A 24,406-nucleotide genomic window follows, 5' to 3' on the forward strand; every position below is an offset into this window, starting at 1 on the left:
TGGCGCCCCGCCTCCGAGCTCGTTCCGCCCCGCCCACTTTCCCTCCCCTTCCCCAGCCCGGCCGCCCGCGCAGAGCATTGTGGGACACAAACAAAGTGCCCCCAAACAGGCTGGAGTGAGCGGAGCGGCAACGGCCGCGGCGCCGGCCCGCACGCGCGCGGCGGCGGCTCCCTCCCAACCTCCCCCTCCCCTCCCCTCACTCCCCTTCCCCTTCCCCACCCCGCCGAGAAAAACGCGAGCCGTCGCCGCGCTCCCCAAACCGCCGCCAGCCCTCGGCCAACCGCCCCCAACGGCCGCCCGCGCGCGGCTCCCCGGGCCCCCTCGCTCCTCCCCTCAGGCCCCTCGGAGCGCTGCGGGTGCTTCCCTCTCAGCCGCTTCGCACTCTCCCACCTCGCAGGCACGCTGCTGGTTTTACCGCCATGCCCCAGCCACAGGCTGTCCACGGGCCTAGGCGCGGCGGCCCGAGATAGGGTCCCCTCAGCCTCCCGGGGGAGGAGAGAGGCAGCGAGCCGCGCGCTCCGCCCCCTCCCCCCGGGCTGTCGCCGCCGCCGCCGCCACCTCGCCGCCTCAGCCTGGCGGGGAGGAGGAGGAGGAGCACCAGGCCTCCGGGCCCCGGCACCGCCGCCCGCAGGTAATGGGGAGGGGAGGGCGAGAGGGCCGCCCGGTCCCAGCGGGGGTCTGGGCCAGCCACTTCTCGCCGCCTGTGTCTTCGGGGTGCCCCCGCCGAGGGGCTGACACCACGCGTCCCCCATCTGGGCGCTGGACGGAAAGGAAAGCCTGGTCTTGTTACCCCATCCGCTCCGGGAGACACCCCACAGGGTCCCCTCGGTGGCATTTAATCCTTCAGGGAGGAGACTAGCCTTGCCCACCCCCCACCCCCACCCCCCAGCCAAGAGAAATCACCCCGATCTTTCAGGGTGTTCCCCATCATTTGCATGCCCGTTTGCCCCGACACCCTAACCCAAAGAAGGCAGAGGTGTTACCTCCTCTCACCTGGTCGAGCCTGAGACCTCACTGTTTTCCCCCTCTCCCCTGCTGCTTTTTCTCTGGTGCTGGAAAGAAAAGGATGGCACTCTTAAAAAATAATAACAGCGGGCACCTCTTTTTCTTCCCTACCTGAGGATCCCTCTTCATCTAGTCATTTTCTGCTGGCCTAACCAGGAAAAGAGGTTACCTGCAAGTGAAATGACAAGTATATTAGAGCTGATCAAAGGAAATTGCATCCTTGTGAGTTCTATGAGTCTTAACCGGAATTTAAAATAAGGACCAGTAATTGTATACTTTATTGGAACTTACAGAAATGAAGACAAAAACTTAAGTTTTTCAACACATAAGTAGATTATTGAGGTCAGGAAGAAATTCGCTTCCACTTATTTTCTTACAGTTTTATTCGGATATAGGCTAATACCGTAAACTAAACAATTTGGTAGATGGAAAATAGTTTGGATAGGTAAAAATTTTGTGATTTCCTTTTGCCTAGGCTTTCAGTTGGAATTATTGGATTAAAAAAAAAAAACATTATATAAATCTTCATTTCCCTCATTACTTCACATTGACTGCCAGTGGTTAATAACATTTAATTGTAGCTAATGTAGTTTCTTTATCACGCAATGTGAAAATCATGCTTTCCTGTAGTCTCGTATTTTAGGCTAACATTCATTAATTCTGGAAACCAGATTTATTTTGTGCAACACTGCTAGGCATTTTACATATGTGGTCTTATTTAATTCTCAGGACAACCTAATGACTTAGATACTATTCCTTGAATTTTATAGATGAGACATATTTAACGATAATTGCCTCACGCCCCACAACTACAAGTGAAATTTGTACCCAGATATAATTCCAGTGTAGGAATATTTTCTACCTTGCTTTTCAGTACAGGTGCACTTTTAACTTTATTACGAAAAATTTGCCTTATGAAGTTGAGAAAAAAATAGTGAATACTCCACAGCCTAGGGTCAGTAACATTTATTGTTTCCTGTCTTCTCCCTGTCTTTCTGTGTGTAACATTTGAAAGTAAGTTGTAAACATCAGGACCTTCAAATATTTGAGCATGTATTTCCTTAAAATAAGGACAGGCTTCTACTTAACCCCCAAATCATTATCTAAATAATCCGTATGCAAATTTCCCCTTTATTCTAAAGCCTCCTTGAGAAATTTTTTCCCTTTCAGTATTTGGTCAAGATGAATACATTGCATTTGATGATTATGCCTTTAGTCCCTTTTAAAAAGATTAGTACCCATCTCCTTTTTTTTCTGACACTTAGTTGCCCAAAGCTGTTGTCTTATAAATGCTCCCACATTCGAGACTTTATCTATTTCCTCATAGTAGCTTTTAATTTATTCCCCTATCCCCTTGAATTTTCTGTTACTGGAAGTTAAGTCTAAAGAAAAACTTGATTAGCTTGAAGTTAAACTTCTTTGGCAAGAATATTTTTAATAGGTAATACTATGTACTTCATATTGCTTCATAAATAGGGAGATAATGTCAGACTGCTACATTGTTAGTGATGCCAGATGACCACTAAAGTGGTGACTACCAAATCTGTTATAAGGGTGTGGTTTGCCTGTCTGTGATTTGTACGCAGCCTTGGGGTAATACTTTGACACCAAGCAAATATCCTACCTTTTACTTAGTGATTTCAGCACTCCTTGGTGACTTTTGAGTAAATCACTTTTACTGGAGATTTTCTGTAAGAAAGATTTTCATCATTAACTAGGGGCAACTAAAGTTCTTCCTAAAAAATGTGGAGCAAATGCTTAATTTCTTCCCTTCAGTGATCAATATTCAGAGTAAAGGGTTAGGGAAATAATTACCCCATTACCCCAGTGATGGCGAATGAGATTTTTTTTCTTCCTTTTTTGCATGACACACTATGGACTCCTGGGTTTTAATGCGTGCATTTTTTTGAATAACCATTACAGTCATTTTTCTTTTCGATCAAATTGCCCCACATTTGGACAGTAGGAACCCTTTCACCCTGGCTCCTGTGTCTTTTTTTTTTTTTTTTAACTCCTGCTTGCCATTGAAGCACTCTTGGGGTGCTTTCTGGCACAAGGTACCCTACGCTTGCCTTGTTACTTTCTTTGCTCTGGATCTGGAATGGGTTGTTTAAGGAGTCTTGGTTCTTTTTGATGAGAAATGGTATGTAGATACCAAGATCAGGATGTTGGCATATTCATTGCTGCTGGAATATCATTGCTTCGAGGCCCTTTCAGAGGAGAGAACTGAAAAATGTTTTTTGCTTATTCAATCATACGTTCATAGTGATATATCCAATTCAGATTTAACATAGCTGACTTCTTTGATTTTATATTTGTCTCAAATGAAAATCTTGGTGCCTAATAGAATTAACATACTTAACTTTATCCTACTGTGTATACATGCAGTCATTTAAAAATAACCGTAACAATATTCTACTATCATTAAGCTTCCCCCACATTTTAAGAGTTCTTTGCACTTATTTTTGTCCTTAGAATATATTCTATGAAGGGTGTATAATGGGAATGCTTAGGGTGTTCAGAAGTCCCTTGGAATATTTTTCTGTTTGTTTAGCTACCAATTTGATATGGTTCATTGGTTTTATTTATTATTTTAGAGTTGTATTTATTTTTGAATATGTAAAATACATGGTTCAAAAGACAAAATAATTTTTTGAAAGTATGGCTAAAGAAGTCTCACCCAAATTAATTTTTAAGATGAAGTATTCTTTATCTTTGCCATACCTTTTAATATCTAATATATATCTTAACTGCAGAAGGTTTATCAGTAGACAGAGTATGTTACTTGCTTGAAGTGATATAGGAGTAATTTTAAGTTTTGCAATTAGATTCTGATTCCTCTGGCAAAGAGAAAACATTAAGACTAATCTTTCAAGGTGAGCAGAAAAGTAGATTTCAAGCTTGTTTTTACAAGCTTCTACTTGAAAATCATGTCTTTAAAGAGGTATGTAGGTGGTGGAAGTTTTGTGTCTTTCATCCACTTGCATGCCACACAACAAAATTGACATACATATGCTTTCTGCAGATATAAAAGGCATTTGGACATGTGATCAGTGACAACAGCACATTTTATTTGGATTGGGCAAAATTTTATAGAAATTATAATTATGTGTTCAAATGAGGGATTAGGAGGGAGCAGTGGTTATCTAAAGTGGGCAGAGCACAATTAGGCAGTTTATCAATCACCTGTCACCCAGGTGCTAAAAAGCAAAAGATGTGTCCAGTGTGTTTTCCTCGTGTATACCACTACTGCTTTTGGTAACAGAGTGAATATAGATTTCCTTAAGGGAGTGGAGTGGGAAAATGGAGAATGCATGTGCTTTGGACCTATTCCCCCTCATTCTCTCTTTAATCTCAGTAAAATAGATTTCGCAGTATTATTAGAACACAAAGTAGGAGGGAAATGCCACAAATAATTGCATAGGTATGTATAACCACATAACAAGTAGAGCCTATTGTGGGTAGACTGAATGGACGAATATGCTAATGATGATAATTGCTAACGTTTGTTGAGCCCTTTCAAAAAGCCAGCATTGTACTAAACATTGCATACAACATCTCATTTAAATTTCACACTAACTCTTGATATTGCCTAATATCTTATTTAGCAAGTAAGGAAACTGATATCCAGGTTTCAAACTCAAGTCTGTCATCAGAATTAGCATTTTACTACTTTGGTACACCTCATAGCTAAATATAACGGGTAATAAAATATATTTTCATTCACCATGAATTAAAGGAATTATATGGTTGATGTTTGTCCTGTAGCAACACCGAAGATTACATGCCAAGAGCCCCAAGTGCTTGTCAGGTTTATTATACATCCTTAGTATTACTATCAGACTTTGCTTCAGAAACTGCATAGTTTAGGAGATGCCTTGGTGGCTCAGTTGTTTGAATGTCCAGTCCAACTCTTGATTTCAGCTCAGTTCATGGTCTCTGGGTTTGTGGGATTGAGCGCCGTATCGGGCTCTGTGCTGACAGTGCAGAACCTGCTTGGGATTCTCTCTCCCTCTCTGTCTCAAAAATAAATAAACTTTACATAGTACAACATCAGAAAGCAAGATGGATTGGCAGATGGATAGATATGTGATAAATCAAGTATTATAATGTTAATGGTAGAATCTAGGTATGGTTATGCAAGCATTCATTTGTAAAATTCTTTAAATTTCTGCTTTGTCTGAAATTTTTCATAATAAAATGTTGGAGGGAGTGATTAACAGTATATTGTAATTATAAGACAATTTTGATGGCTGTATAAAAACCAGTAACGAGCGATATCATCCTCTATGCCTAGAATGGTTCTCTTAAATTTTTAGTATGTCTTCCTAGCCTATAAAGGATAAAACACTTGTCACTGAAAGTGGTCAAGCATCAAAGGCTCTTTTAAAGGGGTTTTCTTCATTAGTTAGGGGATCCCTAATTAATTAGGCTCCTTCCGGCTATAGTTTTTTAATATCTTTAAAAATATTACATATATCAAATGTATGTATATGTTTTTCTCCTTGTAGTTTTCTGATATTTTGTAGACTGCTATTGAGCATACTTTTCATATAAACTTTATGGGGAGTTTTTACTTTAAAAAAAATTTTTTAACCTTTATTTTTGAGAGACAGCACAAGTAGGGGAGGGGCAGAGAGAGAGAGACACAGAATCTGAAGCAGGCTTCAGACTCCCAGCTATCAACACAGAACCCCATGCAGGCTGGAACCCACAAACTGTGAGATCATGACCTAAGCTGAAGTCGGACACTTAACCGACTGAGCCCCCTCCCCTCCCCCCCTCTCCCCCCCTTCCCCTCCCCCCCCCCGGGCCCCCCTAGGGTGTTTTTACTTTAAATGCCCCACGTTGATGACCAGATACTGGACACTTAACTGACTGAGCCCCCCAGGCACCCCTGGGGTGTTTTTACTTTAAATGTCCCACGTTGATGACCGCAACAGATGATTCTCCAGATACCTAAGAATGATTGGGCAAAATTTATCCCCTGTTAAACTGAAAGCCACGTTGGTTTTTTTGTTCTTTATGTTAGAAATACATCACCCCATTTTAGGCAATGAGCTGGAAGTCTCTAGATTCTTAGTCACAGGATCTAAAATAGTGATTGTATACATTAGATTTGTATTATACTCCTGCTTGAAGGTACATTGACTATTACATTAATTTCTTCACTAACATTATTAGTGCCAAAGGTGAACTTAGCACATGTTTACATAACTCATTGTGGAGTAAATCACTGACTTGTATCATCATGGTATGTCATACTGATATTTCCTTCTTAGAATAGTGAAAACTGGTGGATGAAAATGTGTCACTCTTCTTGGAGAACATTGTCCTTGTTTCCACATTGAATGTTCTCCTATTTTAATAATTTTTAGTATAGCTTCAAAAACTTACAATTGGTTTATACCCACTCAATTTACAGTTTCTGTATTCTGTATTGCTATCCTACAGCTATTAAAATGTATGTATTTCTATGTGCTGAGGGAATTGGCTATTCATTTGGCTTTGATTGTTTTGGATGTATTCAGCACAACTACAGACGTGTTGGGGTAGCATATAACCAAGACTGAATCTCTGGAATCAGAATTTTGTGGAACTGCTACCCCTCTGGCCTCTGAAGCAACTTTAGATTTAACTGATTTCCTCTTAATTTAGATCTTAACTTGCTAAGTGTCTGATCCTCACCTACTATTAGCAAGGAAAAGCAAGCAGATTCAATACTAGTTTCTATTAAATATCTTATTTGTGCTCTTTGATAAAATTGGGAAATCTTTGGTCTAAACAGAAAAATAAAATGTATGAGTTTTCAGGGACTCAGACATACCTACTTTGCTTCCATTTAGTATTTCTTTTACTGGTGGTATTTACTGGTGTGTGTGTGTTGTATGTTTTCTTTCTTCCACTTTATCTTTTTGTCCTTTTTACGTTTTGACTACCTGAATTTTACTTTTTTTTTTTTTGGCTCTGTTTTTCTCCTTTCTGCTTTGGATCTGCCAACACTGCTCACTTTTTTTGTGACTTTCTGTTACTGTATGAGCACAGTTGCTTTTATATTTGGTGCCTTTTGCGTGCCGTATAAAACTATACAAACCATACTTCTGTGAGAATTGTTTGTATTACAGGAGTCACTGCCTCTGTTTTTTTGGCCAACTTGGTATTATGTCTTCCTCATTTCTTTCTACTTTGCTCAACTAGGTTTACTTTGAGAGCCAGTACAGAATAGTGTTAAGAGCAGACTGGGTTCAAATCTTGACTCTTTTACTTACTACTTGTGTGATCTTGGGCCAGTTCCCTTAACTTCTTTGTGCTTTGTTTTCCTTGTTGGTAAAATGAAGATGCCGCGGGATACCTATTCCAAGATTGTGTGAAAATTAAATTTTTTAATATGCAAAAAGTACTTAGAACAATGCCTGGTACATATTGAGTACTATATAAGTGTTAATATTGACTTGTGATTATTGTTCTTTTTTAAAGAATAATTCAAAGTCATTGATTATTTTTTTTACAGTTTATTGAGATAAAACTCAAAAGCCATAGATTATTGCCACCACAGATTTGTGGTTTCCCAGTTTTATTTGGGTCTTTCAGTACCTCCTAGCCGTCCTTCTGGGTTTTTTATCTCCATACATTTCTCATGTTTCATTTTCCTCAAAATTGTACTTTATCTCCTCTCTTCTCAGCATTCTACCTCTACCTATAGTTTCAAAGAGAAATAACATAAAAGCCAAAGCTGTCAGACAAGAACTCTCACTACTTGTCACCACCCACCTATAAACTGTAACTGCACCCTTCCTTGAACTCTTTTTTCCTGTCACTGGGTCTCCTGTTTAAGGCTAATTTTTTCACTCAGGCATTGAATCCGGTTTCTCCCTGTCCAGGGACCTTGTGTTGTCTGTTATCACTGTTTCCTGTATCTTCAACTTTTCCTTTTTCTCTGAGTCTTTTCCAACAACTATCAAAACAATCTGTCTATATTTTACCACAATAAAAATAATAAATCTGGGGGAAAAGCATTCTCTAGTTTCTCCCATTCTATAAAAATACCAGCATCCTCCTTTGAGCCCTTATTTCCCTCCAGTGAACTCCCTTGCTCTATCTTTAGAAGCAGACTTCTTCAGATTGGATTGTCTATACTCACAGTTTTTACTTCCTCATTTCTGTACATTCTTTATCAATTGCAGTCTAACTCTCTACTATGTGCTATTATAAGGTCATCAGTATTTCTTTGTGATTATATTGAATAGACTGGTTTATATCTTATTTGACCTATCAGCAGCATTTGACACTGAAAACCACTCCTTGAGATATTCTGCACCCTTGGTTTTTGGAATATTCTACCATCCTGGTCATTCTGTATATCTTTTCCAGGTTTTCTTTTTGCTGTCTCCCACCCGCTTTTTCCTCCTCTGTTTTTCCTCATCATTCTAGCTGAAGGTTTATCAATTTTGCATTGTAGCTAGATTCTCTTTAAAGAACCATTTTGGCTTTAATTTGTTCTGTGCTCTATTTCCTATTCAATGGTAGAAGCCTAGGCCATTGATTTTTTTAAATTTTATTTTAATTTTTTATTTATTTTTAATTTAGAGAGCACCTGTGTGAGTAGGGGAAAGAGCGGGGGGGGGGGGGGGGGGGGGCGCGGGAATCTTAAGCAGGCTCCATACTCAGCACAGAGCCGGATGCAGGGCTTCATCCCAGGTCCCTGAGATCATGACCTGAGCCGAAATCAAGATTCAAGATGCTCAACCAACTGAGCCACTCAGGCGCCCTGATTTATTTTAATTGCAGTGAAATATACATTTACATATTTATTTCCTTAACTATTTTTAAGTGTACAGTTCAGTAGCATAAAATACATTCACATTGTTATGCAACCATCACCACCATTCATCTCTAGAACTCTTCTTATCTTGCAAAACTGTAACTCTGTACCCATTAAATAATAACTTTCCATTCTTCTCCCTCCCTAAGCCCCTGGCAGCCATCCTTCTACTTTGTTTCTATGACTCTGACTACTCTGGAAACCTCATATCGCCATCATACAATGTCCTTTTGTGACTGGCATATTTCATTTAGCATAATATCCTCAGGACTTATTCCTATTGTAGTGCCTATCAAAATCCCTTCATTTTTAAGACTAAATGATATCCCATTGTATGTATATATCACATCTTGTTTATCCATCATCTGTTGACAGACACTTGGAGTATCTCTACCTTTTGGCCATTGTGAATAATACTCCTATGGATATTTGCATACAAATAGATGTTCATGTCCCTGCTTTCAATTCTTTCGGGTATATACCAGAAGTAGAATTGCTGGATCATATGATAATTCTATTTTTAAGTTTTTATGCACCCCAATACTGTTTTACACAGTGGCTACACTTACATTCCTACCAGTGGTGCACAAGGATTTTTTTCCTCCACATCCTCACCAACACTTGTTGTTTTCTGTGTGATTTGTGATTTTTTATTTAATCGGAGTCATCCTAATGGGAGGTGGCAGGGTGTATGGTCATAGGCCATTGATTGTTTTTTTTTAGACATTCTTTTCTAATATGTATATTGAAAGCTATAATTTTTACCTTAAGCACTGCTTTAGCAGCATCCCACAAATGTTAATAATGTATTTTAATTATTACTCAATAAAAAATACTTTTCTGTTTCCCTCATTGATTCCTTCAATAAACCTATGGATTATTTCAACATTTTATTTCCAAATATTTGAGGTTTTCTCGATAACTCATTGATTTCTAATTGTGTGTATATATAGAGAGAACACTTTTGTGTGCATTCATTACTTTAAAATTTATTAAGATTTGTCTTATGGCCCAGCATATCTGTTTTGATAAGCATACTGTGTTACACTTGAAAAGAATGTGTATTCTGCACTATAAATATCAAGTCAAGGTGATTGGTGGTATTGGTCAGATCTTTTTATGTCTTCACTGACTTTTTTTTGGAAGGGGGCCCAATTCTACCAGTTATTGAGAGGGGTATTAAAATTTCCAAGTATTTTTACGGGTTGTCTTTCTCCTTAATTCTGTCAGTGTTTGCTGCTTGTATTTTAAAGCATTGTTATTAGGTGCACACACATTTCTTATTGTTACACACCTCTGTATCTCTGGTAATATTTTTGTCTTGAAGTCTATCTGATATTAAAAATATCACTCCAGCCTATCTGTCTTTATTGTCTGCATGGTATATCTTCTAACATACCTGTGTCCTTTTATTTCCTTCTTTCTTATAAAGAGCATATAGTTGGGCTTGGATTTTTAATCCTATTCTGCCTTTTATTTTTTTTATTTTTATTTTTTTTAATGTTTATTTTTATTTTTGAGACAGAGACAGAGCATGAACGGGGGAGGGGCAGAGAGAGAGGGAGACACAGAATCGGAAGCAGGCTCCAGGCTCTGAGCCATCAGCCCAGAGCCCAACGTGGGGCTCGAACTCACGGACCGCGAGATCGTGACCTGAGCTGAAGTCGGACGCTCAACCGACTGAGCCACCCAGGCGCCCCCTGTTCTGCCTTTTAATTGAAATGTTGAGTTCGTTAAAATTTAGTGTAGTTAAATGAAGTCCACAATCAAATTGTTGGAAGGGTTGGTTCCTTCTGAGGGAAGGAACCTATGAGGGAACTATCTATTCTTCGGTAAATTTTTTTAAATGTTTGTTTATTTTTGGAAGGGAGAGAGATACAGAGTGCCAGCGGGGGAGGGGCAGAGAGAGAGAGATGGAGACACAGAATCTGAAGCAGGCTCCAGGCTCTGAGCTGTCAGCACCGAGACGTGGGATCATGTGAGCCGAAGTCGGATACTTGACTGACTGAGCCACTCAGGCGACCCAGGCACGATCCCTTCTATGCCTTTCTTCTTGCCTCTGGCTTGTGGCAGTATACCTCCAGTCCTCACTTGTTCTCCCTGTGTGTCATATCCCCTTTATATAACGACATCCTAATTACATCATTTTAACTTGATTACCTTTGTAGAGAGCCTGTTTCCCAATAAGGTAACATTCTCAGTTGTGGGGCATAAGACTTCAACATACTGGACAGGGAGGAGACAAGATTGAATCCATAATAAGACACATTTAAAGTTCAGCAGTAGGGACACCTGGGTGGCTCAGTCGGTTGAGCGTCTGGCTCTTGATTTCTGCTCGTGTGATGATATCACGGCTGGGTTTGTGAGTTTAAGTCCCACGTCAGGCTCTGCACTGACATTTCGGAGCTGGCTTGGGATTCTCTCTCTCTTCCTCTCTCTCTGCCCCTCCCCTGCTTGTGCTTTCTCTCTCTCAAAATAAAAATAAAGTTGGCAGCAGTGCAAAGGCCTGTTGGGTAAAGCCACTGTACTTGTGTACATATTTTAAAACAAACACATTGGAACTCCAGTAGTTGATGTGAGCACTTAAAAACTCTTTAGGGAAAAAAAAAGAACTCTTTAAATGCTAATTAACTAAAACTGACTTGAATTTAACTTGCTCCTGTAAGGATCTGTGAATAAGACCCGACTTCAAGCTTTCTGTCTAGTAATAATGAATTGATGTTAAAGCTGATACTCCTTGTGTATTATGATTGAATCCTTGTGAATGGCAACATGATGGGATAGGGGAAGGGACTGGGAATTTGAATTTTTTAGTCAGATAGACCTCTGTTCAAACCCTGTTCTTATTTATTTATAGGACTGCAGGCAAATTAATTTAACGTTTAGTTTCCTCATTTATAACAATTTAAAAAACTACTTTCTCTGAATTCTGAGCCAAGAAAGAGATAAAGACACTTGGTGAATTAATCAATCTATATTAACTGCTCTTCTCTTGATACAGAAATTAACAATCAGCGTGACTCTGGCTACCAGCAATGAGAGGAAATTCTAATAGTTGAATGTTACAGGTTTAACTGATTTATTGTTTTAGTCCAGGTAAATCTCAGTCTCTTAAATTCTGAACTAAGAAGGACTTCTTCATGTAGCAAAATGATTGAAATCTTTGTTTGATTATAAAATATGGCTAGTTATAAAAGTTAAACGATTTCTTTATAGCTCAGATTCAGAAATCTCTTTGAAATTCTTCCTGAAAACGTTAATAAACACTTAAGGAAGACTATTGGAAAATAAACCATCATCAAATTAAAGATCACATATACTTTATAAGTGTTCAGAGAAAGTAAAAGTGTTCTCAAATATGAGTACTCATGTGAATCCATTCTAAAAAGTGTACGTCCTTTCATAGAAAAATACATATATTTGGTTTTGCTTAGAGTGACAACAGAATAACAAGTTTTCTTAGAACAAAATTTAAAATTGTGGTACTATAATATTTGTAAGGGAAAAAAAACTTGATTCTAAGGAAAATAATAGTGAAAAACATACTCTTGTAACTTAATAAGTTTTTAGAGAGAGAAGTAATTGAGTAGCAATTTTCACTAGTTCCTTCATATTCTGTGTAATTTTAGCATGAGGTTTTTACTTTGAGTTATGGCTCTTCTGTTCTTAAACCAGCTGTTTTAACAGGTTTTCTATAAAATATTTGCATGTTGTGTATGTTAAACTCTTTACTTCATGTATTTTGTTTCAAGTTTTATTTTGTTGTTGTTTGCAGTTACACTTTTATTAATAATGTAATTCAATGTAAAAGAATATGTTTATTCCAGAAATAAGCACCATAAACCACAAACGTTTCTTCCAACATTCTTTAATTGCCCTTTCTGTTAGGCATTTATAGAATGCACACAACCTCAGTCTCTTAAGTAGCATGTGGATCTATAAGACAGCAAGATCTGTAAACAGTTGATCATCTATTATACGTAAGCTACTGAGGTAGAGCAATGATCCTTTTGTGGCCATAAAGGGATGCCCAGTGAGAATCACTGCACTATAATTAGTGTTACTAGAAAGAAGATAATATGTGAATGGTATAGAAAAAGAAATTATTAAGAACCTCCATGTAATGTCCACATGAAGATTTTACACAAATGTTCGTAACAGCTTTATTTGTAATAGCCTCAAACTGGAAATAACTCAAACGTCTGTCAACAGTTAAATGATAAACAGATTCTGGTATATCTATACAAATAGAACAGCACTCAGTAATAAAAAGCCAGATTCTTGAGCCCAACAACATGGATGAATCTCAATAATTATACCCAGTGAAAGAAGCCAGATAAATAAGAAAGTCTATATTATATAATTCTATTAATATAAAATTCTAGAAAATGTAGCTAATCTAAAATGAAAAGCAAATCATTAGTTCCTGAGAGGAGTAGGAGGGAGAAATTGCAAAGAGGCACAAATGTCTGGGGGTCATGGAAATTTTCCGTATCTTGATCGTAGTGATGATATATGTTAAAACTGATCAAATTATACACTGTATTATACAGTTTATTGTACAGCAGTTCTAGCTCAAGCACTTATGAAATGATTTTTAAAGAACACGGGTATGATTGATTTCATAAATATATTGGAATTGTCCTTGGAGAGGAGACAGAGTATAATCCCTGGTAAACCTAAATTGGTATTATATAAACTGCCAAATTAGTGGTCAAGACAGAAAATACTGCAGGAGTTAGATGGAGGGAAAGGCATCATAGCTTAATAATAAAGTAAGGACAGGATGTAATTAAAGTCAGAGTTTCTGATTTTAAGCCCCTGTTAGGCCACTTATTTTCTCTGATATTATTTTTCTTTAAAGAGTTTTCCTTATCTACTTCAGAAGGTCTTTAAGATCCAAAGAAAATATATTTGAAAGCATATTGTAATCTAAAAAGTGACATACAGAGGCACCTGGGTGGCTCAGTCAGTTGAGTGTCTGGCTCTTGGTTTTGCCTCAGGTTATGATCTCACAGTTTTAGTGAGTTCAAGCCCCAAGTCGGGCTGACAGTGTGGAGCCTGCTTGGAATTCTCTCTCTGCCTCCTTTCTCTCTGCCCCTCCCCTGCTCACGGTTGGTCTCTCTAAATCAATCAATAAAAACTTTAAAATAGAAAATAAAAAGTGACATACTAATGAGAGGTATTGCTGATAATCTAGGGTAGAAGGAAGAGCAAATAAAATAGTATTTGACCTGTTGAGAGCAATGAGGAGGGAATTCCAAAAAGGGATGAAACATATAGAAGTGGAAATTATATGTAATTGGAGAATGAGTCAAAATCAGTTTGGAGCAAATAGTTAATATTGGAGAGTAGAAAGGGAAAGATAACAGCCTAAAGCATCTAAAACTGTAGAGTGAAGAGAATATGAAACAGTAAGAAATATTAGCATCAGGATATGATTTTCTGTTTATTAGCCCTATGATTTTGAATAAGTCAGTTCTTCTCAGCTTCAGTTTCCTCACCAATTTAATGGGAAGAGAATAATCTGCCTTATCTCAAGGGTTTTGTATATTGAAATCAATATCAAATGTATATGAAAGTGATGAAAAGAACAAAGTGTACTGTTTAGTTTTGTGTAATGGGGCCCTGAGGTTGCTCAGTCAGTTAAATGTTCAACTCTCGATTTCAGCTCAGGTCATTATCTTACAGTTGGTGGGATTGAGCCCCGCATCAAGCTCTGTGCCGACAGTACGGAGCTTGCTTGGGATCCTTTCTCTCCCTCTCTCTCTCTGTTCCTCTTCCACTCACATTCTCTTGCATTCTCTCTCTTAAAATAAATAAACTTAAAAAAAAATGTTCTGAAATGAGAATTTAAGAAAAAAGAGTTGTTTTGTGTGATAAGGCATGAGGTAGTAAGTGCTGGACTCAGACGATTATATTTAGAAAAAAAATTTTTAATGTTTATTTTTGAGAGAGAGAGTGTGTAAGTGGAAGAGGGGCAGAGAGAGAGACACAGAAACCAAAGCAGGCTCTGAGCTGTCAGCACAGAGCCCGAGGCGGGGCTCGAACCCATGAACTGTGAGGTCATGACCTGAGCCGAAGTCCAGCGCTTAACCTACTGAGCCACCCAGGTGCCCCATGATGATTATATTAGAGAATATTTGAATAATGGTGAAGGATTAATTTGAGGTTGGTGAGGCTAAAGGCAAGGAGACCAGTCAGAATGTTTGAGTAGTCCAAAGCAATGACTAATGAAGAAAGGAAGGAAAGGATGGATTTGAGATCGGTTTTAGAGACCAAGTCTATGTTAGGAAGAAAAGGGAAAGATAAAAGTTGTATTTGTTTCCTGTGTCTGTTGTAATAAATATCACAAAGTGGAAGGCTTAAAGTAACAAAGGAGGGGGTACCTACATGGCTCAGTTGGTTGAGTATCTGACTCCTGATTTCAGCTCAGGTCGTGATCTCACGGTTCCTGGGTTCAGGCCCCTCATTGGGTTCTGCACTGACAGTGTGAAGCCTGCTTGGGATTCTCTCCCTCTTTTTCTGCCCCGCCCCCCCCCCCTTTCTCTCTCAAAATAAACATTTTTAAAAAATAATAAGGGGCCCCTGGGTGGCTCAGTCAGTTAAGCATCAGACTCTTGGTTTCAGCTCAGGTCATGATCTTGCAGTTTGTGGGATCGAGCCCTGCATTGGGCTCTGTGCTGGTGGCATAGAGCCTGCTTGGGATTCTGTCTGTCGCTCAAATAAAAAACATTAAAAAAATTTTTTTAATAATAATAACAAAGTAACAAATGTATTCTCTCACAGTTTTGGAGCCCAGAAGTTCAAAATCACTATCACTGCCATGAAATCAAGGTATTGGCGGGTACCCACTCCTACGGAGTGGCTTCCATATGGCTCTAGGGGCAAATCTGTTCCTTGCCTCTTCCAGCTTCTGGTGGCTGCAGGCACTCTATGGCTTGTGGCCACAATACTCTAATTTCTGCTCCATCTTCACATCACCTTCTCCGATGGGTGTCAGATTTCCTTTTATCTCTCTTTTATAAGAATGCTAATGTTTGTATTTAGGGCCTACCTGGACATTCCAGGCAATCTCCTTAAGATACTTAACCATACCTGTAAAGTCTTTGCCATAATAGTAACTTTTGCAAACTCCAGGGATTAGGACGCAGACGTATTGGGGAGAGTGACCTTTTTAAGTCATAGATGACTCCCAGGTCTTTTGCTTTTGTATTGGTGGTCTCATTGGCCAGAGAACTTCAAGAGGAAGTCCTCACATACGTGAGGAACGATGATGAATTCAGTTGGACCTGTTGAAGTACATCTGTATATGAATATTCATTTTGGGGTCAGAAAACCTGAATCAAGTGACTTAAACATTGAGGACATTTATTATTTCACACAAAAACAAAACAAGAAATCCTGGAGTAAGATAGTTTCAGAGTTGGTTATTCAGCAATTCAATGACCTCATTAAGAACCCACGTTCTCAACTTTTTGCTTTGCTATCCTTAGGCTGTATCTCTCCTTATGGTTCCAAGATGGCCCCCGTAATTCTAGGCTTTAAATTCAGGGATGAAAACACCTAGCTGGCTAGTTTTCTGTGCTTGTTTATTGTTGTTGCTGTTCAAATAAGCAGCTCTAACTCCTGGGACTCCAGCAGGTTCTATTCCTCTTAGCCAGGTAAACATTTTCCTTGACTATCTTTGACCTAAATAGAGCTATTACATCTACATTGCAAATTTGTTGAAGCAGATAGCATGTGTATACACATGTGCGCACGTGCACACACACACACACACACACACACACACACACTCCTCTATGATGGTCTTAAGTGACAGTGGATTTTAGTACTTTTTTTTTTAAGTTTTTATTTATTTTGAGTAGTTGGGGGGATCCGAGGAGGGCTCCATACTGACAGCAGATAGCCTGATGCAGGGCTTGAACTCAAAATCCTGACCTGAGCCGACATCAGAGACATCAGACGCTTAACCAGATGAGCCACCCTGGGGCCCCAAGATTTTAGTACCTTTTGATGTGCAGATTTGAAGATAAGGAACCAACTTTTTCTGGGCTTGGTCAGAGTTTAAGCAGCCCATTCACCTTGCTTAGTCTTTAAGTTCTTGTCTGCAAATTTCTAACCATTTCTTGATTTAACATTAAACATTAAAGTAGTGGGTAGTGTGGTGTGGGGACTCTCCTGGGAATCCTCAGAACCTTTCAGAGGGTTTACAACATCAAAACGGTTTTATAACAGTATTAAGATATTAAGGTATAATTAAATTAATTATATTAAGATATAATTTTTTTAGTTTAGTTTTTTTTCCCCCCCAAGTAATCTCTATACACAATGTGGAGATCAGACTTAACAGTTTCAGGATCGAGTGTCTCATGGTCTACTAACTGAGCCAACTAGGTGCCCCCCTCCCACCCCACCCCCACACACCTCCCCCATTACCTGTTTGTCAACACTTTCAACGTTCTTCTGGTTTTTGGTGTTTATTGACTTTGCTGGATTTAACAATATCCATAAACACTTCAAAATGAAGCATGGAGAGAGCAAACAAGAGAGCAAAGACTTAAATGACCATGCAGGACCATTTTATATCATCTCTTGGAAGTAGGCATATTTAACAGTCTTGCTCCTGAGTATGACTTTGATTTATCAATAAAAGTTGATTAGTAGGGAAGTATCTGTAATTTTTCTGAATTTGCCTGTGAAGGGATGGTAGCTGAGAGAAGATTTCCAGGTTTTAACAGGAGGCGAGGGGGTGACTCAAAAATGAAGACTAGATTTTAAGCTCTGGGTGACTGGGCAATTCAAAGTACCCATCATTAACAAAATTAGAAATTCTCCATGAAATATCAGTTGAGAATTTAAGTTCAGTTTTGGATGGTGAATTTGAAACATGGCAAACACATTCAGAAGTAATTGTCTAGTGCTTTAGCTGGTCATTAGAGACCCAGAATTGAAGTTCAGGAATTCAGCCAGAGTTGACAGAGTCAAAGATCTATCAGTAAGGATAGTTCATCTATTACTCAGTTCTGTTCCATATTGTGTACATACTGTGTGCTAGGCATTGTGTGCTTTCCATATGCTCATTTAATCCTGATTAAGATCTAGATCTGTCTGAACTACAAAGCTTCTTAGTATACATGCTGTCTCCAGGCAACATTAGAATATTAATTGGTAACAAGTATAGTGAAATTAATAAAGCTTAACTATATCTGAGGTGGAGAAATTTGTTACCGGGTTGAGGCAATGTGAAAAACTATAATTCTTTTAATTAATACATAGTGCTGTGTCAAAAGATTGAACATACATCCTTATAACAATGTTTGTAGTTAAAAGAGACAGGGCATATCTAGAATTCAAAGCCTCAGTAGAAATTGAGTTATGATGTGAGGTGTGTGTGTGTGTGTGTATATATATGTATGTGTGTATATATATATATATATATATATATATATATATATATATGATTTATTAGGAAGATTTGAGCTAGTAAGTTCGTTAAAAAATTAAAGCTAATAGTGTTTTTAAAAAACTTTATTGTCGATTTTTATATTTATGGATTAAAAAGTTGTTTTTTAAATATTTATTTTGGGGAGAGCCCAAGCGGGGGAGGAGGAGGATCCGAAGCAGGCTCTGTGCCAACAGGCTGACAGCAGCAAACCCGATGTGGGGCTTGAATTCATGAACCTCAAGGTCATGACCTGAGCCTAAGTCGGATGCCCAACTGACTGAGCCACCCAGGTGCCCCTATACATTGAAAAGTTGTAACTGTAGATAGATGTATTTTCCCTGGACATTCAGATCATCAGAATAGGCTAATGTTTGGTATTTTCACACTTTTTTTTCTCTCCATAGTGTTTTACAACAAATATTACGACTAAGATTCAGCTTTCACAATTCTGGCTCAACAGCAGTTCTTGTTTTTGTTTTTGTTTTTGTTTTTGTTTTGTTTCAGACATTGTTTTGTTATAGAATTTGACATTGTATCAGTTTGACGATTTAGAAAGATATTTTACTGTAATGAGTCTTAACTTTTTCCCACCTGAGTCTGGCTTTTTTAGTTGTATAAAAGCAGTTGGTCACTTTCAGGATAGTTCATTACTAATTTGAACAGATTGAATGTGAGTTCTAGAAGTAGTAAGATAAAAATTTTATTCTAATAAGAACAATTGTTCCTGTGTGGAAACAATTATTCTTACACTATTACCAAAGCAATGGAAAGAGTACTTGTCACAATTTAGTAATACTGGCTCCAAGTTCTGTTTTTAACTGATTTTGTACAAAACAGTAGACTCCCAAGAACCAAGTAATCTCGGTTCTGCTTCCATTTTCCATTAAGTTATTGACTTGGTTAACCCTTCTGGGCTTTCTTAAACAATTTTTTAAATGTTTTTTTTATTTTGAGAGAGGGCCTCGGCATGTGAGCAGAGGGAGAGGGAGAATCCCAAGCAGGCTCCACGCTCAGCTCAGAGCCCGACACAGGGCTTAGTTCCACCAACTGTGAGATCATGACCAGAGCCAAAATCAAGAGTCAGACACTTACCCAACTGAGCTACCTCTTTAACTTCTAAGATAATGTTTAGGCCACGAATAATATCTATGGTATAGAAGAGTGAAAACTCTCAGTCCCAGAGTCAGACCTGTCTGGCATATGGTTCCTCTGAAGACAATATAGTAGTGACTGTATCAAAACACATTGTTTCTCCATAGTCTGTCTACAAAGACTGATAATCTCCAGAGTTGATACAGGTTCTGTTCTTGACCAACTTTAGTCAGGGTCCTCAAAGTAGCAGATCTTACCAGAGGTTTTGTGATAGATTTTTTATCCATTGAGAGTTAAAGCTAGAGCTTAAGAAATGGAGCTTCCATGGCTTTATTGCCCCATCCTGTGTAAAGAACTTTTACTAAGGTGGTTGTGACAATTACGAATTATTCATGTGTGATTATTATAGTTCAGTTTTATTTTATCCATGAGTAAATTCTTTTAAATGTTTTATTTTTGAGAGAGAGCACAAGTTGGGGAGAGGCAGAGACAGAGGGAGACACAGATCTGAAGCAAGCTTTAGGCTCTGAGCCGGGCTTGAGCCCACAAACCTCAAGATCATGACCTGAGCCAAAGTGGGATGCTTACCGACTGAGCCACCCAGGTGCCCCAATCCATGAATAAATTTTTAATGAGAATGATGAGTAAGAAAAGTGTATACATCCATATTGCCTATAAGCAAGAGATGATGCAATGAAAAAATTTGCAGTAACATAATATACAGTGTAATTCTATAAATTTTACCTACATAAGTGCTTGCCTTTTTTTTTTGTTAACGTTTATTTTTGAGAGAGAGGGAGAGAGAGCGTGTGGGGGAGGGGCAAAGAGAGAGGGAGACACAGAATCCAAAGCAGGCTGCAGGCTCTGAGCTATCAGCAGAGCCTGACACAGGGCTCAAACTCACAAACTGTGAGATCTGACCTGAGCCTAAATTCGGAGCTTAACCGACTGAACCACCCAGGAACACCTCCCCCCCGCCCCCTTTTTTTTTAATGTTTACTTACTTTGAGAGAGGAGAGTGCACATGAGCCAGGGGTGGGGTGGAGGTGGAGGGGCAAAGAGAGAATCCCAAGCAGGCTCTCCACGCTGTTAGCATGGAACCCAACGTGGGTCTTGATCCCATGGACTGTGAGATCATGACCTGAGCTGAAATCAAGAGTCGGAAGCTTTACTGACTGAGCCTCCCAGGCGCCTCTGTGCTTGCCTTTTTAAATATTATCTGTGAAGAGAGTCAGGAAAAAAAAAAAAATCAAGATTTCTTATTGTAAGAGCTTAATTTTTATAAGTGAGATCGAACATACTCCTCAATTTTCTTTATATAAAAATGAAGTTTTTGATATATTTAAATAGATGAACTTATTTCTTACATAATTTGTAAAATCTGTTTGGGAATATCATCCCAAAATAAAGTCTGTGATGCTACTGGCCTTTGTTCCCTGCAGCCCTTTTGTATGTCATCAAAATCTGGCCTTGCCAGTGGAAAAAGTTTTGGAAACAGGTAATTGTGCTCGTTGCACAGCAGTGTGAATGTACTTAATGACACTGAACTGTACATTTAAAAATGGTTGGAAGGGCCGGGCACCTTGGTGGCTCAGTCAGTTAAGTGTCCGGCTTTTAATTTTGGCACAGGTTATGATCTCGTGGTTTGTGAGATCAAGCCCTTTGTGAGACTCTGCACTGATAGCACACAACCTGCTTGGGATTCTCTCTCCCTCTCTCTCTGCCCCTTCCTGCTTGTGCTGTCTCTTTCTCTCTCAAATAAACATGGGAAAAATATGGTTAGAAGGGCAAATTTTGTTATATATACATTATACACAATATTTTTTAAAAATCTGGGTTTGCCCATGGAGGTGTATCACACATATGAACATCTGTCATGTGTGTCACAATTACATAAATTAATTAAAATACTGATGATAATTGCTAACTTGGAAAAGAGAAGTATGAACAGTTTAAAGCAGTAGCCACCCTTACTCAAGATGATACAGTGAAATAACAGAACTTCATGATTGTGATAACATTAGAAGGCTGTGAAATTAGATGACCTCCAGGATTCCTCTCTGCTTGAATATTCTTTGAATTTGGAGTAAACATTGCTTTCATTAGTTAAGTAGGGATTTAAAACCCCTGGAAACAAATTAACTGTCCATCAACAAATGAATAAAGAAAATATGGTATATACATACAATGGAATATTATGCAGCATTTAAAATTTTTTTTAATGTTTTTATTTTTGAGAGAGGGAGAGAGAAAGAGCGAGTGAGCAAACAGGTGAGGGGCAGAGAGAGAGGGAGACACAGAATCCGAAGCAGGCTCCAGGCTCCGAGCTGTCAGCCCAGAGCCCAACGCGGGGCTCGAACCCACGGACCGCGAGATCGTGACCTGAGCCGAAGTCAGACACTTAACTGAGTGCCCGACTTAACTGACGCACCCGTACAGCCTTTTAAAAAGACGAAAATTGATACCTGCTACAGCATGGATGAACCTTGAAGACATTATGCTAAGCAAAATAAGCCAGTCACATAAGGACAGATACTGGATGATTCCATTTATATGAGGTACCTAAAGTAGTCAAATTCATGGAGACAGAAAGTAGAAGTACGGTTACCAGGGGCTGGGAGTAGGGGATGGAGAATAAGGAGTTATTGTTTAATGAGTGCGACTTACAGTACAGGATGATGAAAAAGTTCTAGAGATGGGTAGTGATGATAGTTGTACAACAACAGGAATATACCTAATGCCACTGAGCTATATACTTAAAAATGGTTAAAATAGTAAATTTTATGTATATTTTGCCACAGTGAAAAAGAAACCTTAATTAACTGCTGTTAAAATAACGTAGATGATGTAGGCATTTTAGTTTATAATAGTTCTAGAAAACTTTCTAAATACAGTAATGTGGGCACATTACCAATATAATAAAACTGCTTTTTTATATACATATACTAGTTGAATTGTGGCAGGCACATGAGTTTGTATTTAATTTTACTTAAATTAATTTTATTTAATCTTAAGATAACCACATGTGGCTAGTAGCTACTTCATAGAAGTAGAGTTTTATATTTTCTCATCCTCTTACTTTCAGCTCACCTATATCATTATATTTGAAGTGAATTTCTTATGGATAGCATGTAGTTGGCTCATTTATTTATTTTCTTGTTTTTTAGAGAGAGAGAGAGTATGTGTGCATGCATGCACCAGTAGGGGAGTGGCAGAGGGAGAGAGAGAGAATCTCAAGCAGACTCCATGCCTAGCAAAGAGCCCAATGCAGGGCTCGATCTCACAACATGAGCCAAAATCAAGAGTCAGACGCTTAACTGACAAAGCCACCCAGGCGCCCAGCTCATTTTTAATTGGTTTTGTTTGGACTATTCAGTGAAATTACTGATACATTCAGGCTTAAGTCTGTCCTCTTTATTTTTGTTCTCTCTGTTCTTTGTTTCCCTGTTTTCTTTCTCCTCCCTTCCTGTGTATTGCTTTTACCTTTTTGAGAATTCCATTTTGATTTATCCATAGTATTTTTAGTATATCTCTTTGTATAGGTTATTTTGAATTAACCATGGGTATTGCATTATATATGAATAACATCTCACAGTGTACTGATGTCAACATTTGACTAGTTGGAATGAAGTATAGAAGGCTTACCTCCTTTTAAAGTCCCTTTACCCTCTCTAGTTTATAATTGTCTTAAGTATTTTCTCTACATACTCGGAGAACCACATCAAACAGTGTTATAAATTTTGCTTCAGTTATGTCAAACATAATGTAGAAAAGTTAGAGGAGAGGAAGGATTATTGCCTGTATTTTTTTCTATCATTCTTCCCATTTCAAGATCTATACCCATTCTTTTTGGGTAGATCCGCTGGCAGCAAATTCTCTACTTTTCATTCATCTGAAAATGTCTAGATTTCCCCTTCATTACTAAGGGATATTTTCACTGGATATAGAATTCTTGAGTGACAGATCCTTTGAATACTTGCAAAGTGTTGTGCCACTTCCATCTGGGCTCATGAGTTTTTATGAAAAATTTTCTGTTATTTGAATTGTTTTCCCCTAATAAGTAAAGAGTCATTCATTCCTGTCTTGCTGCTTTCAAGATTTTTCCTTTGTTTTTAGTTTCCAACAGTTTGATCGTGATAAATCTAAGCATGGATTTCTTTGGATATATCTTCTTTGGATTTTCAAATCTCTAGGTTTAGGGTTTTTGCCAAATTTGGGAAGTTTTCAACCTCTTTTGTGTGGGGAGAGGAATAGTTTTTCAGCCCCATCTTCTCTGTTCTCTTCTTTCAGGACTCTAAGGATATGAATGATCTTTTTTTATATAGTTCCTAGGCCCTGGTTTCCCTTCATTTTTTAAGTCTATTTGCTTTCTGTTCAAATTGAGTAATTTTTATTCTTTCCTCAAGTTTACTGATTCTTTCCCGTTTTCTTCATTCTCCTGTTCAACTTCTCTCTTGACAAATTTTTTATTTTCAGTTATATTTTATAATGGTTTTAAAATTAGCATACCACACATGCTATTCACCATTTAAAGTGTCAGAATTTAGTGACTTTTTAGTATGTTCACTGATTTGTACATCCGTCACCACGATCAATTTTAGAATATTTTCATTACCCCCAAAAAACTTGAACCCTTTAGCCATCACCCTCAAATTTCCCCCACCCTCCAGACCTCAGCAACCATAATCTATTTTCTTGGTACTGTATCAAAATACAATTGACTTTTTCCTGTTGACCTTGTATCCTGTCATTTACTAATTCTAGGAGGTTTTTTTTTTTTTTCTTTTAAGATTCCTTAGGTGTAGATAATCACATCAGCATAGAAACAGTTTTATTTTTTTCCTTCCATACACACACACACACACATACACACTCCTCCTTCTGGTTCTTTTTCTTGCCTTTTTTTTTTTTTTTTTTTTTATCTTTGGGGGAAAGTATCCAGTCTTTATCTGGTAAGTATGCTGTTACCTGTAGGTTTTTTTATAATGCTTTTTATCAAGTTAAAGAAGTTCCCTTACATTCCTAGTTTGTTAAGA

General features: G+C 38.4%; 1 protein-coding gene across 3 annotated transcripts in view; it reads left to right on the forward strand.

Annotated features, from left to right (window-relative positions):
* The first annotated feature begins 89 nt into the window (after positions 1–89).
* ZBTB44 (zinc finger and BTB domain containing 44) overlaps positions 90–24,406 on the forward strand; it is a 71,235-nt gene continuing 46,918 nt past the window's right edge. For 2 of the 3 annotated variants that reach the window (XM_019421423.2, XM_019421424.2), the window contains exon 1: positions 519–631. The gene's annotated coding sequence lies outside the window, so the exon portion shown is untranslated. Of the gene's footprint in view, positions 632–24,406 lie in introns of all 3 variants that reach the window. The other variant, XM_053900257.1, reaches the window with a different exon arrangement.

This window comes from Panthera pardus, unplaced genomic scaffold (assembly GCF_024362965.1).
Source record: "Panthera pardus isolate Hobbes unplaced genomic scaffold, ASM2436296v1 HiC_scaffold_12, whole genome shotgun sequence".
NCBI classification, from domain to species: domain Eukaryota; kingdom Metazoa; phylum Chordata; class Mammalia; order Carnivora; family Felidae; genus Panthera; species Panthera pardus.